The sequence below is a fragment of the Octodon degus genome, unplaced genomic scaffold (assembly GCF_000260255.1).
Source record: "Octodon degus isolate 3935 unplaced genomic scaffold, OctDeg1.0 scaffold00028, whole genome shotgun sequence".
NCBI lineage: Eukaryota > Metazoa > Chordata > Mammalia > Rodentia > Octodontidae > Octodon > Octodon degus.
In genome coordinates this window covers 11,508,650-11,517,339 of record NW_004524604.1, presented here as the reverse complement: position 1 = coordinate 11,517,339, position 8,690 = coordinate 11,508,650, and positions in this window count along the sequence as shown.

Genomic DNA, 8,690 nt, shown 5'->3' with positions numbered 1-8,690 from the left:
ATCGGACTCATAGTGATCCTCCTGTTTTCAGCCTCCCAAGCGATGGGATTACAGACGTACACCACTCTACCCAGCCTTAATAACCGTCTCTGCACACCCTGCAGGTGGGGCTGCCATGGCACGCTCTGCCTAAGCAGGTGCTTTAGTCCTCTGAACTATTTGGCTGGCCCTTAAAATAATGTCTTAGAAACATCACTTAGGGCCGGTGAGTTAGCTCAGAGAACTAAGTGCCTGCTTTGGCAAGCACAGAGACTAAGCTTCGATCCCTGCTCCTCATTGCAGCACTAGCCCTGCCCCTACCTGGGTCACAAGGAGCAGGAGACGGAGTCCGGGCATGCTGGCACATACCTGTAATCACAACGCTGGGGAGGCTGAAAACAGGAGGATCACTACGAAGACTGATCTGGGTATTTAGTCCTTGCATCAAATACTCAAATTAAACAATAAATAAATCACTTAACCTAAACAATAAACAACTGTATATGTATCACACCACATCTTATGACTGCGAAGCCCAGAAAATTGTTTTACTTAACTTTTCGTGGTAATTTCAATCTTCTAGAATATTAAAATGTGGGAATGTTCTTAGGAGAAAGCTTTGACATTTTACTTCCTAATTGTGCATATACTTTTTGTCTGTTTTTTTTTTTTTTTTTGCCGGCTCAGCCCGCCCTAGGGGCAGAGCTGGCACAGCTTGTGGTGCTGGGAATTGAAGCGCAGTTCCCTGCACCTGTCTAAGTTTGCCTAAGTAAGTGCTTTAGACTGCTGAGCCATCTAGCCGGCCCCAGTTGTGCATTTTCTTAACGAACACGTTGATACTCTTACTAGGTATGTGCAATAATACTTAATTAGAAAAAGTATTAATCACATAGATTTGAATCGATCTAATTATGGAAGGCTATCTCCTTCACAACTTGGAAAGCTGTACTTTAAAAGCTGTCATATCATCCCATGTATAGGAATGACTTCATAATTGAGGGTTTGATGTATCATTTTCAAAATATCAAAGAATAATTCTAATTTAAACAAGTACTATAAATGGTATTAATGAATGTGGAAATGAGCAAGATAGCAAAGCAGCTTCAAATTGAGATTTTGAAAAATCAAGACGTGTATAATAAAGCAAAGAAATGCTGAAACATTAGGGCTGGCTGGATAGCTCAGCAGTCTAAAGCACCTTCTTGGCAAGCATGCAGAGACTGCGGTTCAATCCCCAGCACCACATGCTGCTGTAGACCTGCCTCCAGGGTGGGCTAAGCCAGCCAAAGCCCACTAATATACTACAGAGATGCATAAATATAAAATATAATGCTTAATGCTACATTTTCCACCAGAAACACAAAAGTTAACATGTAAATTAGAATATAGAAAATTATTAAGCAGCAAATAGATAAATACAGGTTCATTCTCCTATAAAATAAATCTTGAGAAACCCTGTAAAGCAAGGGCATTGAATAGCTATTCAGTAGTGTTCTTCTTTATTCACAATTTTTGAATAATTAATCTAATAAAAATATGAGCACTTTATGAAACTTGACTTTGAGTTGTATAATGTAATAAGCACACCTATGGTTTTTCAAATTTTTATTAATTAAAATAAAAATAATCTCAAAATTTTACAGAAAAATATCATTGTGCAATCTCCATGGCTATTTATTAAACATAACAAAAGGAATGTCAGTGGGATAAGATGTTCTCTTATTTGTCAATTTATCCGAAATCAGAATGGGCAGGTTCATGAGTTTACTTCTTATGTAACTTTATGAGGTTCTTTTACGTGAACTGTCACAAATAACTAAATCACCAGAGTATATGACTTTTCTTTCATCTGTGAAACTTTTCTCATACATGGAAAATTAAAATTTTAAAATATTAATTTCAGTACATGAAAATACTTCAAACCACACTTGATTCTGGGAAAAGTTTTAATGCACACTTCTTCAAGCATTTTCACTTTTAGAGATTTTAAAAACACTTTTTCATGTGGTACAAAAAAATCAATTTCTAAGTACAGTTTGTTCTATAAAGTAAAGACAATCAAATGCAATGCAAGGTTAAACAACTAAAGTTACAAAGATAAAATGAGAAAAAGAAAATATTCCATAGAATATCAAAGCAATAGCTATGATAAACATTTAGTATATTTCAAGGGCTGAGATACGCCTACTCCTTTCCATATTAGTTCTTCCACTTGCTCACGTTGTACCACTTGGTGCCAGGTAACAAATTCAAACTTACACAGCCAAAAGTATGAATTGGGATATGAACTTCTATCAAGATGCTGTCTCAAGATGTCTTGGTAAGAAATGATATGTCTTTATATTACAGCTATAGTTTCTATTGGTATTAACTCGATGTCTATCAATTTATAAATATCCATAGATTCTGAAGTATAACATATCCTGAGTCTTCTCAATTAAGAAAATAATTTCTCCATAAAAATAATATAGAATGAGTTGCACTTCATCACCATTAAAAAGCGGTAGTACAACCATCCACGCCTTTCTTTAAAAAAAAAAAAAAACATTAAAAGTGCGACTGTTGGGCTGGGGAGATGGCTCAGTAGAATAAGCACTTGCCTGGCAAGCACAAGAGTCTGAGTTTAATCCCCGGTTCTGCCAAAAATAAATAAATAAATAAATAAATAAATGAAAAAAGTGCGACTGTAACAAGAGTAACAAATTTGAAATATTCTACTCTGTAAAAATAGAAGCTCTTTGTTTCTTTCAAAATTTTGATGTCAGAATCTACAATGTTTTGCCTCTCTGCAAAAGCATGCTTTTTCTCAGGTTTCTCCTGCTGTGAGAATTATTCCTATATTATAATTAATTCAGATAAATGAATGGCAAGATTGCTCTTTGGATTTTACCTTTGAAAGCTCATTTACATGATGGACTATGATAACATGGTTATTAACAGTTTTGGGGCAATTAATTAGGGTCGCTGGTAGAGTTGTTAGTATAAAGTGAAACTAAAGAGTTATTTTAGTAAATTCTTCTGCTTGCAAGACATGACAGTAGTCATTAATTCATGATCACTGAATGAACAGGAGTGGGAATCTCATGATACTTTATCTGTCAGGTCCTATGCTTCTGGATAGTTTTTTAACTTTATTTCAAAGCATGACATTTTGGTTTCCTTCCTTCAAAGGTATTGCTCAAACTTTTCATTTCCAAGTGACACAGCATTGAGTATGTACTTCAGCGTTCGCTTTTTCATTGAGCTCTTGTTTCTTTTTTAATGTTTTATTTATTTATTTATTTATTTAGGCAGAACTGGGGATTGAACTCAGGCCCTTGCTCTTGCAGGGAAGTGCTTATTCCGCTGAGCCATCTCCCCGGCTCGCTGCTGTTTCTTTGTCTCAATGTAGGCTTCATTCTGGAGAAAAATTACCAAAGGATACCATAGTAAGATATTCAGCAATAGCTTACGAAAAGAAAGAAATGTCTTTGGGGTCCTCCAAGGATCCTTCTTTTTCCTTACACATTCTCCTGCTTCCTTTCAGATACTCAGCCAGCACTGCCAAATATCGTTTCTGATTTTGCTCCTGGGCTCCAGATGGGACCTAAGAGCTGATTCCCTGCAATGAGATGTAAGTGTGACAAATGGCACTTCCAGACTGACCCTACAAAGTGCTGAACCCCACTTCTGTCTCTTTCTCTCTATCTCTTCCTCTGCCTCTCTGTTTCTCTTCTCTACCTACCACAGCATAGCACTTTCGAAACAGGATGAAGAAGCTACCAGCCCACCAAATTGCCCTCAGGAGGAGAGTTGTCCCAAAGTGTCACCCAGGTTCACTGAGACCTTTTTCTCAGGTAGAAATAAATTTTGTAGGATTTTTTTCACATTGCAGCAAAATTTAGCTCAGTGTACCACTAAGTCTTAGAAGGGTACTTAAAGTAAGACGTGAAGAGACTGAGGCTTTATTGGTTTATTTATTCAAAAAGACTTCTAAGAGTTTATTTGCAATAGGACATGAGATTTAGATCTAAAAAATTTAATAATCATTGAGTTTCTATATCTCAGGTGATGCTGTCAATAGCTAGCCGCTATTATTTATGCTTGTCTCTCTCCTAGTCTTCTTTTTTTTTGTTTTGTTTTGTTTTGTTTTGTTTTGTTTTTGTTTTTTAGGGAAGTGTCTACAGGGCATTCAGGGTCTCACCACTAGATAGGATTCCTAGTGATCCACCTGATTACAGCCTCCCTAGAGCTGTGACTACAGGCTCACACCACCACACCCAGTCTCAACTTCTGTCTCAGCTTGCCCTGGGGATCAAACCCCCAACCCCTGTGCCTGCTTACAGGCACTTTAATCTGCTGAGCTATTTGGCCTGCCCTACTCTTCATTTTCTGAGAACTGTACAAACTACAGTACCATAGATGAGGCAGTAATAGATTAGCTATAAATAACAAGCTAAGTAGCACTGAGGACTGCAGCTACTCCGAGCCTCTTAACCTTCCTGTCCCACCTCTCCAGAGGTTTATGAATGAATGAATAATTTTTAATTAATTAATTGCTTAATCAGTGAGCCTCCTAACAATCAATTCTGACTAATTTTTCTTCCACTAAGCTAAAAGAAAACGATGCAGTCACAAATTACAGGTTGATGCTGTTTTGGAAACTATTAAAGACCTAGAAAGGAGGAAGGGGCTTAAACACAACTTTCCTCTGGGAAAATGAAAATGATTGAGTCCTTCCTTATCTTCTATCAATCTGCAGCACACAACTATGAAGTCTCTCTCCGAAACCCAATCAGTAACATTCAACCGCACAACCTCCATCACACGTATGATTACCTTCACTTCATGTATCTTTAATTTTCTTTTAAATTATTAATAGGCTTTTACGCACAAGCAACACAGAAGAGAAAAAATTCCTTTAAAAGAACATGTTGTACTTCTAAATGCTTACTTGCAATGCGCCTAATCTAAAATGCAAAATATGTAAGCAAATTGTTTTTGCCCTGAAAACGATTATATCATTTCAAGGTCCCTTCCTGCAGAGTCGTGGCTTAGATACTGAAGCAACAGTACAGATCCCTTCCTACACTAAGTTTAAAATCCAGTAGTGAAACACCATAAAATCTATAGCTGTTCAGTTCTACATTTGAAATGTGCTCCAATTATGTTTAATTCACAGCTATATCATGACATTTGATGAAATCAAATATAGATTGAAAATATTGCACATTAATATTTATTTTCAATTGTGTAGTGTTGAAAATACCAACAGTAAATAAGAGAAACATGAATTCTTATAAAGTGATTATTTATAAAATGAAAATACTTTCTTTTACAATGAAATTCTTATTTAGATGCATACTCAAAAGAATGTGGCAGAAAATAAGATATTGCTACCTCCCAAAGATCAGCTCCTAAAACTCTTTTCTGTTTCTAGACATTGATATATATATATATATATATATATATGTATTGTGTATACACATATATATGTGTGTATATATATATATTTCTGTGTATTCATTGTACATGGAAATTATTTTAAATCTAGAATTATTGACACAATATACTTATGCTTTATGCAGGATGTTTTCCTTGAGAAAAAATATTTATGATTGTACTGTACCAAATTTGAACTTTTTTCAATTCCCAGTCATGTTTTACTCTTTTCAATTTCATCACTTTAATATTTGGCATTTCTGTATTCTAAAAAGACTAGAATCATTTAAGATTTAATGAAGAGCTATTTACCTCCTAAATCTTCTTCCCTGGAGTAATGAAATAATTACCCTCCCATAATCATGGAAACATGAAACTTGAATCTCAAATTGAGCTGTTGTAAGAAGGGTTAGTAATGCTGCATAGGTAATCACCATGGTAACATTTGGAAATGGCACTAATGTCAAGCTAAGAGCATGGGATTTCTGTTTCCACAAGAGGCCAACTAGGGACTAGAGCTGAACTCCTGCATTGTCTGAGGAAAATGACTGAAAGCTAACATTTACTGGGTCTCCCACTGGAGTATACACATCAACATTTTATATCATTCTCACAGGAAGCTGGGTTTAAAACACAACAACATATTCTCAATAGTTTTAATTAAAATTGCTTTCTAACATTATATCACTATGATGTGTGTGAGTGCATATGTGTGTATAGGAAGTTGTAGTACATTCAAATAAGGCTTATCCCTGAGGAAGAGTATAAAGATACTGAAGAGGGAATTCAATACAGCTTTATTCACATAATGGAGATAATTAAATAATTAGATATTCTCTAAAATATCAGAACAAGTTAATTCATTTTTAACAGCATGGATTAGGAAGGAAATTCCATAAATTCTAAGGAGAATATGATTTGGTTGGAATTGAAGTTCAATAATTAGTGTTACTATGTCCCTGGTGTGTGTGTGTGTGTGTGTGTGTGTGTGTGTGTGTGTGTTCTTTTAGATGTGCATGTGTGTGTACATCTGCTTGTGTATGAAATAGATTTTATTTTATTTCAAAATATACAGGAAACAGACTTTGATTGAATGTGAAAAAATAACCTAATGTAAATTAAAACTTAATGTAAATTGTGTATGTAGAATTTAGCATCATGATTTTCAAATACATGTAGTTACCAATATTAGAATTACTTAAATGCTTCCAAGAAAAAGAGTTCTTAAAATAAGCAGATAATTACTAATTTTATTTATTATAAATATTTTTATGTGAGCCAGGGATTTAGCTCAGTGGCTCAAGAACCTGCCTGGCAAGTGCAAGGTATGGAGCTTGGTTCCCAGGACCAAAAAGATTATAGATCGATAGATAGATAGATAGATAGATAGATAGATAGATAGATAGATAATCTGTATGCAATTGAGTGCTTGTATAGTACTTGAAAAGTTTATTAATCTAAGTAGATAAACATTGTCCTCATACTTCTGCTTATCTCTTAGAAATATAAGACAAGTATTTTAACACTATGTAATAATTCATATATTAATGGTATAATGATGTAGTAAATAAAAATTTCCTTTCCCCTGGTCCCACATGCTGTGCCAGCCCTGCCCCATGGGCATGCTGAGCTGGTGACCAGTCCAGGCATGGTGGCACACACCTGTAATCCCAGAACTGGGGAGGCTTGAAAACAGAAGGATTACTATGAGTCTGAGCTGCAAAGTGAGACCCTGTACCAAATATATAAATGAAAAAATTATTTGCATATTATATGTATGTGTCATTTTCTAACAAATATAATTTCTGTAGCTTTTTTTTGTTTTGTTTTGCTTTGTTCATTTGTTTGTTTTGGCGGAACCAAGGATTGAACTCAGGCCCTTGCACTTGCCAGGCAAGTGCTCATTCTACTGAGCTCTCTCCCTAGCCCTAATTTCTGTAGTTATTGAAAAGGAAAACTTCAGCCCATTGCTCTTATTCATTTATTCACTCAACTGTTCAGCCATTAAATAAGTATTTAGTACCTATTTTCAAGCACTATGTTATGCTGCATATAAAACTAATGAAAATGGACACAGTATTCTTGAACTTACAGTTCACCAATAACTGCATAATCATAGATTCACACAAGTAAATGTAAAATCACAACTCCAAGTTTTTCATGAAGAAAAGTACATGGTCAGGCATAAACCATTATACCAAGAACATATAATCTCATGAGAAGCCCAAAAAAACTTTTCTAAGAATGTGACAAATAACCTACTCATCAAATGGGCTTTAAATGCCAAAGGACATATAGGAGTATGAATGTTTTAGCTTCCATGTTCTGCTCTAAGATTTCTGGTCCTTGCAAACATGATATTGATTTACATATATTTTTGCTACTAATGAACTAAATATTTTATAGGTTTTTAAATGAGTTGAACCACATAAAATTTTTCATTATTTTTCCCTAATGTCATTTATTTACCTTTCAGTATTTCTTTTGAAACATTAATAGAAATGCAAAATAATATTATCTAGCATCTAGCAAAACTGTCTTTTTTTACTTTTCCACAGATATTTGTTAATTACCTCCTGGTATAGATCGAGCTCTGTGCTCCCTAAAAAGATGTACTAAAGTCCTTCCTGTTCCCTAAACTTTATTTGGGAATAAGGCCTGTTATGGTTAATATCTAGATTTTTCCCCAACACCTTGTATAATCATAGCTGGGACTAAAGGGTATGATTTGATCTTGGGTGGAAGGTATCTATCAGTGGGTTAATCTAATGACTTTATAGATAAATATGATGTGGAGAAGTAAAGCCTGTGAGCAGAAGTGGGTCACTAGGGACAGGTCCCAACAAAGCACATCTCCCTCTTCCCTTCATCTCTCCACTTCCCCATACCCAACAATGAGCAAACCTCCTCTGTGGGGCACCTTTCCTATGCTTCCCTGCCATGGACTCAGCTGACTGTGGACAAAAACCTCTACAAAGTCAGAGGCAAAATAAACATTTCCTCCCTTAAATTGTGGGTGTTGGTTATTGTGACTAAGAAATGAGTAAGTCACTAAGATGAGGCCAGTCCACATATAATTATTTAAGATGTGTTTTAAATGGGGTTGATAGCCCCTAACCAATATGGCTTAGATGCACAAGAAGACAGATGTGTGAAGACAAAGAAATTTAAAGGGAGTATGTTATGTGCCCACAAAAGCAGAAATCCAACTGTACAGCTGAAAACAATCAAGGTAAGTCAAAGATGACTTGAGAACCACAAGAAACCAGAACAAAATGAGGTTAAAATTC